Consider the following 11,716-nt stretch of genomic DNA (forward strand, 5'->3'; position numbering starts at 1 on the left):
GAAACTACAATGTACAGTGTTTGCTACAGATCTCTGGTATGAGGAACACCACCTCAACCAAAGTTGTCCCTGGAAACACAACCGATTTTTCTGTAAAAGAAACCGGCTCTGAGTGTCTCCTTGGGAACAGAGTCATGAGAGGTATGAGTTACACCACCTCATCCTAAGTTGTCCCTAGAAACACAAACGATTGTTTTCCCGAATAACAACGTCGACTGAACAAACAAAGACTTCTCTCCTTGGCCCTGTATTCTTAACTGACATCTCTGACATCATAAGTGGGGAAAAAACGTAGAAAAGACGTCATAATGAGAACCATCACATGACGTAAAACATCATTGTGTTGTGTCACATCTCCCAGGAACTGACAAGGAATGTCGAAAAAGAAGACTGTCTCGGTGACTACGTCATATCAGCGGCGGAAGAAAATCAATCGTGAGGTCACCGCCAGGCTGTGCATGTATCGGTGTCGGGTCTCATTAAAGCGGTAAAAGAAAAGAAACCGGTTTTGATGGTTTCATGAAAAACCGAGTTATGAGATGTACAGTATGAGCAACACCACCTCATCCTAAGTTGTCCCTAGAACCACAACCGATTTTTGTCATCCCCCCCCCCCCCCCCCCCCAGTAATAGAAACCGGTTGTGACTGCCTCATTGAAAACCGAGTCATGAAGGTGTACGGTATGAGCAACGACACCATACCCACCCCATCCCACCCCACCCCGGGCCTACGACTGATTTGTAAGCAGAGCATTGATCTGCTGGCTGCTACCGACGGAGACGGCCCGTGTGTGTTAGCGTGCGTCATTGCGATCGCTTTCAAGTGCTCCCAATCGATTTTGTCGTCAGTCCGAGAATTCGTCATCCCCTGCTACAGTGGAAGCTGTCTATTATAACGACCAACCAAGGACACGAACCAAGAGTGGTCTTTATAGACAGGTGGTCGTTATGAAAAGGGGAATTATAGAAAGAAATAGCCCGTCGGGCTCGGGGACCCTTTCGGGTTGGCCGTTTTGAACAGGTGGTCATTCTCAAGAGGGGGTCGCTAGGACAGGTTCGACTGTATGGAGCTTGTTGCCGGCTCGGCTGCACCTCGTCAACTCAGTCAGTGTTGTCTGGAGAGCCCTTCGTTTTTTTCCATAAGACTTCAACTCTGGGTGAGAATTCTGTGTACTGGTGTTCTTATGGTTTGGTTTAAACAAAACTTTATTCAATTTTAATCATGACAAGAACAATGCATGGATGATTACATACTCAAGCATATAATGCTTATTTTAAGCAATCATAATAATTACAAAACAAAGGTTAGCATGATGGCGGAATAAGTACATTAGCTCATTTCAGGAAACGAAAAACAAAACAAAAGACAAAACAGATACACAAACAAGCAGAAAATGGGAAGGGGTTGGTGATACAGGAGGTGGGGAAAGGGCAGCTAGCTAGTAGCTAGCTTAAGGGAAAAAGAAGAAGAAGAAGAAGACTTGGAGCGCCAATATTTGAGGGGATTTTTTCAATTGTAATAAGTGCACATAAGACACTCGCACAAAGTTAATGCGTATTGTGATCAGAGGAAAAGTCACTACATTGCGCATAAATCGAGACATAATTGATAAGTCGGAAAACAACAAAAGAACATGAGAGAGGTTATGGGGAAAAATTTGTCAGGCAGCATGTCGCATGACAGTGTCTAATAAATGTAATGAGTGAAGTATAGAGGCTCATTTACGGAACCTGCCCGTCTGTCTAATATAGTCCTGTACAGTTATGAATATGGTCTGGTTGACATTTCGTGAATATTGCGGGATGCCTTTCAGTAATATTTCGATATACTTATAATCATTTGTCAAATTATCAATGGACAGTAATCTTATATCTCTATACAAGGGACAATGCAATAAGTAATGTTCAGCAGTCTCGCTGGGATAACCACACTCGCATTGAGAGCAATCCTTAAGGTGCCGCTTACATAAATCAAAATTCAAATCACTCATACCAATACGCAATCTGCAATGATGTACTTGTTCAAATCTTTCTCCAAAATAATAATGGCATGGTACTTTAAAATCAGCACTTGACAAATAATTTTTGAACTCGCTCAAGGAGGTGGTCATTTTAACGTTATCTGGTAAGGTGTTCCATAGTACAGTCGTTTTGGGGATAAAAGAGTTGCGAAATAATTCGGTTCTATGAGGAGGCACATATCTTTCTAATGGTCTTCGTCTATGATACGGATTAATGTCAACTACAAGAGGGGGCAATACATTTACTAAGTACTGGGGGCATTTGTTATGTATCATCTTATGAAAAACAATTAATTTATGTCTTTTCCTTCGTTCTTCAAGGCTACATAGCCCACTTTCCTCATACAGCTTTGCATGGCTAGTGCCCTTAACTCCACCTATTATAATTCGTAGGGCTTCTAAGTGTAATTTTTCTAATGCATCTGCCATTATCTTAGTGCAATTATCCCAAACAACATCTGCATAGTCGAAATGGGGTAAAATAAAAGACTTGTACATTATTTCCAAACTTTTTCGACTTAATCTATATTTATAAAATCGTAAGCAATTAATCAGTAAATTCGCTTTTTTAACTATGCTTTGGATGTGGGCATCCCACTTGCAGGTGCTCTGTAAAATCACTCCAAGGTGTTTGTGTTGATCTACTTTTTCTAAAAAGACATTGTTGAAAAACAAGGGTTGAGGGGGGATTAAATCACGTTGAATATTTAACAATTCAGTCTTAGTCTCGTTAAATTTAACTTTCCATTTATTGGCCCATGCACTAATTTTATCAAGATCTTGATTTAATATATTGGTTCGTCTGTCTACATCTTCTAATGCAAGATACATGCTTGTGTCGTCAGCAAACAACTTAATTCCGGATTCAATATTCTTTACAATATCATTAATATAAACCAGAAATAAGAGCGGGCCTAGCACGGATCCTTGTGGAACACCGGCAGGAATCTTTTTAACATTAGACTGTGTTCCCTTAATTACAACAACTTGCTTGCGGTCTGTTAAATAATCACAGAACCATAATAATAACCGACCTCTAATGCCCACTGCTTCTAACTTGGCCAAAAGGCCCTTGTGCCACACTCTATCGAACGCTTTCGACACATCAAAAAATACAGCTTGGGTCGTAATGCCTCTGTCATGACAGGAACAAAATTCATTGTAAATCGAAATCAATTGGAATATACATGAATCATCTGGCAAAAAACCAGACTGCTGTGGAATGAGTATGTGATTTGCCTTTAAAAAATCAAAAACATGTACATAAACACATCTTTCTAACACCTTACCAACACAACTCAGTAATGATATAGGACGGTAATTGTTACACAATTCTGCTGGACCTTTTTTATATACTGGAGTAACATGGGCTAGTTTCCACGAGGCAGGAAATTTTCCTTCAACTAAACTTCTATTAAATATTTTTAAAAGGGGTTCTGATACAACATCCACAGAAGCAATTAATAATCGGTTATGTATTAAATCGGGACCTGCAGCTTTCGTCTTCTTCAAATTTATAATAACATCTTTTACTTCATTAACTGACAAGACTAAATTATTCATAAAACAATCAGAAATTTGGATTTCGGGAGGTTCATCGTCTGGATTCTCAATGGACGAATTCTGAATAAACTGATCATTAAAAATATTAGCTTTATCGTGGTTTAAATAGTGTATTTGACCTTCTGAGTGGATTGGTGGAAGTTCCTCAGTTTTCATACCCTTCTTATTCATAAAGGATTTAACTAATTTCCACCATTGTTTAGTTCCGAATTTTGAAGGGTCTGAGATCTTTGTATCCAAATTGGAATAATGCTCAATAATTCTTTCTCTTTTCTTTTGTGTCAATGAATTACGTGTCTGTCGATACAACAACCAATCTTCGGGTAAATCGGTTAATCTCGCTTTAGTGTGTATCTGATCGCGTGCATCAATTAAATCTAAGATGTCAGATGTTACCCACTCCTTGTCCTCCGATCGAACTGTTACAGTCTTAACCGGCATATTCTCTTTGGCAATGCTCATGAAAATCTGAGTAAAATCTTGGACATTTTCATCAAGACATTTATCAATAAAGACAGCAGACCAATCAACTTGGGAAAGTGATCCACAAAAACTTTCAATATTCATCTTATCATAATTATAAATGGTTCTTTTAAATGAGCGATTAGGAATAACTACAGTGTTTAATACTGCACATGGTACACTGTGGTCACTACACACAGGAGGAAAAACATCTACGCGCTGTATCATTTGCGGGGTTTGGGTTATTATTAAATCTAGGCAGGTACTACTTGTCTCCGTGACACGTGTTGGCAGGGTTACAAGTTGGGTAAGTTGATATAAGTTCAATAAGTTCAGGAGATGCTGGGAGGGGTTACTACCAAAATCGGAGTTAAAGTCTCCAAGGACGATAAATTTGACAAACTGGTTATTTACTCGACGAATGCTTTCGTCAACTAAGTCCCAATATTGGACCTTCGCATCAGGTGGTCGATAAAAAGAACCCACTAAAAGTCTATCTTTATGAAACTTAATTTCAGTCCAGACTGCTTCAAGTCCGGGCACGTGCAGGGCTGGACGTGGCTTACAAAACAAATATGTTTTAACATAAATGGCTACTCCCCCATGTGGGTCGTTTGGTCTGTCTAGTCTTATTGGAGGTTGAAAATTTGGGATCAGTAGTGAGGAACTGTCGTCTGTATGGGATAACCAAGTCTCAGATATGGTTAAAACGTCATGCTTTTGGACTTCAGGATGCAATAGATCAATTTTATTTTTAATACTGCGAGCGTTAATATGGACAATGGACACTTGTTGTGGGGGACCTGGTTTTTTTTCAACATCTCCAGATAAATACAGGCGTTTCTGGGCAAATAGGCCGGAGGTGTATTCAAGGCGTGCAGAACAAAAACAAGTACATTCTTCACTGTAAAAACAGCTAACATTTTGCATCCAACGCGTCGGACTACCATCAATCTTACTCCTTGCAAATAAAAACACGAACAAGGCAAGTGTGACACGGCTCGGACATCTTAGGCACATCAAAATAAAAAATGGTAACAGGGAAGATTCGCACAAAAACTCTAACTTAAGGCCTAGAGCTACTGCCTTTACATGGAAGCAACCAATTCTAGCTCTATAAAGCTCTTATGGTTTGCTGGAAGTAGGATTTGTAACAGTGTGTGTGGGGGGGGGGAGTGTGCGTGTGTGTCAGTGTGTGTGTGTGTGTGTGTACGGTGTGCGTGCGTGCGTGCCTGCTTGCCTGCCTGCGTGCGTGTGTGTGTGTGTGTGTGTGTGTACGGTGTGCGTGCGTGCGGGTGTGAACTGCTGTACACAAAGTTTCCATCTTGAAAAGACAACAGCTCTGAGAGAGAATGAGATACAGAGAAGAAGGAGGGTAGAGGACCACAACAAAGTCCCCCCCCCCTTCAACTGTTTTAAAAAAAAAAGCAAAAACTATTTAGAATTAACCCTTTGAACCAAAAGCAAGAGGATAGAAATAGACAGTGAGGGGACAAGAACTGACTTGAATAAAAGGTGATAGACTGACTGGCAGACATCGGAGACAAATCCAAAACATTGGGGTGGGGGTAGAGGGGGGGAGGGGGGGGGCGGGAGATTGTTGGCGTAGGCGCCGGGTGTCTTAGGAAATGTAAACCTCTCACGCTAGATTTAAGCCCAAGATTACGAAAAGTCAGTCGGGCGGAAGTTGAGCAACAACAAAATAAAACATATCGCCAATTTTGTTTCCTCTATATTTTTTTTAAATCACTGAGATTTTTGCTTTAGATAAGAAAAGGCTAAAGCAAAAATAATTGATTTTGTTTCTTTCTTAGTCCCGGCAGTGACCAAGATTAATTATAAGAAGTAAGATGATAGATATTTAAACCCACAGAAACAGGGTTGGGTTTTTTATGAGTGGTAAGCGGCGCCATCGGGCTGAGAAAAACAAAAAACAAAAACAACATCATAACCAAAGAAGAAAAACAACTTTGCAGCGATGTCGGCTCGACTGAAATTACCGCTTTGGCATACTTAGTGTTAGGTTCGGAAGGCAGAATATTTAAAACAAGAAACGGGCAAGAGAGCAAGATAGAACCAAGCAGAATTCGAGGGGAAAAGAAAAGAAAAAGATAAACTAATTTTGGGGCTAAAAATAATTTTTTTTAAATTTTTTTTTTTAAAACAGGATTAGATGAGTGGCAGGCGTCACAGAACTGAGCAGCTTCATCTAATGGATAGGAGAGATAACCTCGTATGACGTCCGCGTACAAGACTAACGTACTTATCTCCCCTACCTCCACCATTTCAGATCCGACCATCCAACCAGCAAAACACTTCTGGCACCACAACCCAGTGGAAAAGAAAAACAAATACGGAAAACAAGTATGCTGAATGATATAGCAAACGACCCGTGGGGGGTAGAAGAGACGGAAGTTTAGAGAGAAGAGGGGGCGGGATAGAAGGGTAGAGGGAGGGGCGGTGAGGACTGAGGGGGTGATGTCAAAGCGTGGTTTGTGTTAGTTTCGCACAATCATTCCCTTGTTCCCCGGTTTTGAAGGGTTCGTAGAAATAGTGCAGAAGCTTGTGTTGGCGAAGCTCGTTATGGTGACAGTGCGAACCTCAGTGCAGCAAACTTCTGATTTATCATCTGCTGTTCTTTCAAGACACTTAAATATCAAGACGGTGCAGTCAACGAGTACGGTCAGCTCCCTTCTCAGAACAAGTTCAACAAAATAGTGTACGGATGAATGTCATTATGCACTGATAATAATTATGTAAGTCAATCAATATACGTCCGTGGTGGCATAGGTCCCTGGTGGTGGTGATGGCGGTCAGTTCGTTATTTATTTTTTTTCGGTATGTCTGTGTGTGTCAGTGTGTGTGTGCCGGTGTGTGTGTGTGTGTGTGTGTGTGTTATGTGTATGTGTATGTGTGTGTGTGTTATTGCACTTTGACGGTGTCAAGAGAATGGTTCAGTCAAGGGGAGTATACCTTGAGTGACAAAGCACTGAACCATTATCCTGACACGAGAACGCACGTGACCCACGCACTTGAATGACAAGGTCACTGGCCGACATGTACGGCCAAATTATGTGTAAGTAGCATGCTACCACATAATACACACACGCTTCAGTCATTCCCCTGTTCTTTACGTACCCCCCCCCCCCCCCCACTGCTACACCCCCTCCTCAGTCTTGTGCACCCCCACTCCCTCCCCCCATCCCCCAATTTCCGACATCATGTCAGCGACGTGAATAATATATTTTTTCGCCCAAAACAAATAAATAAGATAAAATATAATAAAACCAAATCAAATCAAATCAAATGTAATATAATAAAATAAAACAAAATGAAATAAGATAAAATTAAAATTAAATAAAATGAAATAAAATAAAATAAAATACAGTTGTACGACTAAAAAAAAAAGTCACACTTGCTGGTTACATACAACCGTCATCACGGGAACCAGGTGTCACTGCATCTACTCCCGCGGTTTGACCGTTTGGAAAAACCAGACACTCATGGAGGTGGTGATCAGTGGTGATTGTGGTATTTGAGATTTATGTTTGAGTCAAGTCTTCCCACCTCTGCACACACCATTTTCCCCCCTCTCCTTCTCAACCCACCCTCTCCCCCTACTCCTTATTCCCTCCCCCTTTGGAAAAACCAGACACCAATGGTGGTGGTGGTGGTGATGGTGGTATTTGAGGTTTTTGTTTGAGTCAAATTTTCCCATCTGTGCACACATCATTATTTCCCCTCGTTTACCCCCTCTCCTCCTCTCCCCCCCTCCCCACCTCCCCTCCCCCCTCTCCCCCCCCCCCCCCCCCTTAAGCTGAAGTGAAACCCCGGAGTGTGCGGAAACGCGTGCCGAGTTTCAGAGGAAATGTGAGTTAGGGACACCCACTTCAGTCGGCATTGTTCCGCAACACGCAGCCCAGTGAGTAATGACCACACAATTACCAGCCCTAATTAGTGCTTGCCTCAAGAAAACACAGCGCTTGGCATTGCAACGCCGGATGCGAAACCCAAAACCTAACGGTTCGATTCGACTGCAGCAACAGCAGGATGGAATATAGCTTGGCAAGAAAAATGTGCCAATGAAAACCAAATTGATAAATATGCTCACAATATCCTCATGAAACAAATTCAGTTTATTACAAAATGGAACCCGTACCAACAGCTAATAACAGTTTGATGACGGCTGGTGATGTTGTGATTTGCTATTACAATAGCCGTTAATGCATTTCTGATTTCGGGACATGTATGCTTTGAACATATAACAATACCAACTGCCATGTAGCTTGTCATATATATGTGTTTAACTCTGTTACTGCTGCAATTTACTATCAGTATAAGTATCAATGCTTTTAATTTGTCATTGTAAATCTGTTTGCCTGAATAAAAAACTGTTGAAGAAAAAAAAAACCCTTGGTTTAAACAGTATTTTATTCGGATATAAGTTTACAATGCCATGGAATGTACTTTAATAAGGAGCACACAACAAGACTGATCAACTTATGAATATGAAAACCCTTGATTTTGATCCAGATATTTCCATAGTATTGTTATTAATAATGTTATGTCCAATATCATACTTGTCAGTGCTAGTCTCCACCAGCGTAGGACACGTATTATTGTATCATATTTAACTGAATAAAAACTGGTTTAAACCAAAACCCGGTCTCGATGTCGATAATCTCCCATTCACGTTGTGTCGAGCTCCCTCCCCCCCCCCCCCCCCCCCCCCCAAAAAAAAAAACCCCGGCCCAACGCACACATATTGCTGACATACATAAATACCTATAACGCGCATCGAAACTCGACTTATTGTGTTTTTGGTAGGGTCTGGTGTGTTGTAGAGTAAATGGGGGGGAAGGTGGTAAATTATGCAACGTAGCACGTACTGCCCGCTGACTAACGCTTCACGGCGATTCCTTCGAGGGCCGCCCAAAGGGTTTAAAATCGTGATCGTGATTGGCGTTTTTTGACCTTTCTGTGACCGTGATTGCCGAAATTTCCATTTCTGTGATCGTGATGGGACTTTGCCCGTGATCCGTGATGACCAAAAAAAATCAAGTCTCGTGATCGTGATCGTCATTTGTTTTCGTGATCGTGATGCCGGGGCATTATTGCAAAGCATGCACGAACGCACACACAGACATCCAAACTCTCTCTCACACACCCACACACTGACACACACACACACAGAAGAGAAGTAACAGTCCCAATCGAGTTCACTTCCACTCTAGTCATGTTGCCCGGTGTGACGATGTCATCTTGGCCCCGCCGTCATATTACCCCCTCGATATATACTCGAGACTGAAATGTTGTTTCCTGGTAAAACTTTTCAAGAAGTCAAATTATTTAAGAACGAAAGGCATGTCAGTTTCTTGCATGTGAAGAAAATTGGTGGTGAAATGTAATAGATTACACCCCGAAAATCGATTTCTTCGAAAACATGTACCGATCAAATGGTTCCTTCCCTTCAATGAGAAGGGAAACATTTTAGGATGAATCAAATTTCAAAGTTAAATAAAAAAAATTGGTTGGACAAATTCGTCCCCATGAATGTGAGGTACCCAAGGTCGCTCATCAGTGCTATCGAAGGGTGTTTTTTTGTTCAGTGTGGAGTCTATACAAGATCAACGAGGCCGAGTATCGTAAACTGGCGGCAGGACCAAGATGTCATCGTCACACAGGGATTGGGCAGGGGAGGGAGGGGCGGTCGTGCCGGGGGCGGTCAAGTGTTAATTCGTGGATGTTCTGTAGCATTGAACGCTGTTCAATAATTCCCCCCCCCCCCCCCCCCCCCCCTCAGCCCATTCCCCAACGCACATATATTGCTGACATACATATATATCTACCTATGACGCGCATCGAAACTCGGCGACCTAGGATGTTTTTGGTTGTGTCTCAGTGGTGTGTTGTTGAGTAAATGGGGGGAAGGCGATAAAGTTATGCAACTTACGTAGCACTGTACTGCCCGCTGGCCAGCGCTTCACTGCGACTGATTCGGCCTTTGTGCGCTAACTTCTGCGGTCCGAGCCAGGTAGTAAAGGCTGGGGGCGACACGCGTGGTGTGTAACTCACCCTGCCTGGGCTCATAACTTGCCTCTGATGTTGCGTATAATTATGACTGTAAAGGATGCATGGGCTGATGTGTGTACCTGTCGGGATTGGGGTTGAGACAGCAAATTACTGAGATTCATAGTGCAGCGCGCCTGAGCGGCATACCCCCCACTGAAACACACACACCCTCCAACACACACACACACCGATACACAATCACACACACTGACATGCACGAACTTGAACACACACACACACACACACCGATACACAATCACACACACTGACATGCACGAACTTGAACGCACACACAGACACCCAAACTCTCTCACACACACACACACACGGCACACACACACACACACACACACACTGACATGAGAAGTAACTGTCCCAATCGAATCAAGTTCACTTCCACTTTAGTCATGTGGAGCTGGCAGCTTCGTCCGCAACAAATTACCGTTATGGGTACAGTCAATCGAGCTCGCCATCCAAATATATGGCACAAAAATACCAGTACCTTTCTTACAACTCGACTCAGTGAACTACAGTATACTTCCCCAGAAACTCCCCTGAAGCGTACTTCAAGCAGGTTTCCAGAAACTCCCCTGAAGCATACTTCAAGCAGGTTTCCAGAAACTCCCCTGAAGCGTACTTCAAGCAGGTTTCCAGAAACTCCACTGAAGCGTACCTCAAGCAGGTTTCCAGAAACTCCCCTGAAGCGTACTTCAAGCAGGTTTCCAGAAACTCCACTGAAGCGTACTTCAAGCAGGTTTCCAGAAACTCCACTGAAGCATACTTCAAGCAGGTTTCCAGAAACTCCCCTGAAGCGTACTTCAAGCAGGTTTCCAGAAACTCCACTGAAGCGTACTTCAAGCAGGTTTCCAGAAACTCCACTGAAGCGTACCTCAAGCAGGTTTCCAGAAACTCCACTGAAGCGTACTTCAAGCAGGTTTCCAGAAACTCCCCTGAAGCGTACTTCAAGCAGGTTTCCAGAAACTCCACTGAAGCGTACTTCAAGCAGGTTTCCAGAAACTCCACTGAAGCATACTTCAAGCAGGTTTCCAGAAACTCCCCTGAAGCGTACTTCAAGCAGGTTTCCAGAAACTCCACTGAAGCATACTTCAAGCAGGTTTCCAGAAACTCCACTGAAGCATACTTCAAGCAGGTTTCCAGAAACTCCACTGAAGCATACTTCAAGCAGGTTTCCAGAAACTCCCCTGAAGCGTACTTCAAGCAGGTTTCCAGAAACTCCACTGAAGCGTACTTCAAGCAGGTTTCCAGAAACTCGCCGTTTGATGCTAATTGTACTTATGTAGGATTTCTCTCCAAAACTCTACTTTAAAAGCAAAGTTAGCATCAAACAGGGCGTCATAGATACCCCTATACAATATTCCCATTAGGCAAACAAAAACAAAAAATAGGTGTGGTTAAGGTAACATAGCCAAAAAAAATAGGGTAGGAAGGTAGGCAATCACTTTTTTTTTTTTAAACTTTTTTTTCTAATGTGTACAAATTAAACCTACTTGACAGTGAAATAAGTGTGCGACTCGAGCGCTTTTGCTTTCATTGCGTTTTCTGCACTCGGTTTTGTCACTTTTTGTTTTGTTGTTGTT

This window comes from Littorina saxatilis, linkage group LG14 (assembly GCF_037325665.1).
Source record: "Littorina saxatilis isolate snail1 linkage group LG14, US_GU_Lsax_2.0, whole genome shotgun sequence".
In the NCBI taxonomy this organism is placed as follows: Eukaryota; Metazoa; Mollusca; class Gastropoda; order Littorinimorpha; family Littorinidae; genus Littorina; species Littorina saxatilis.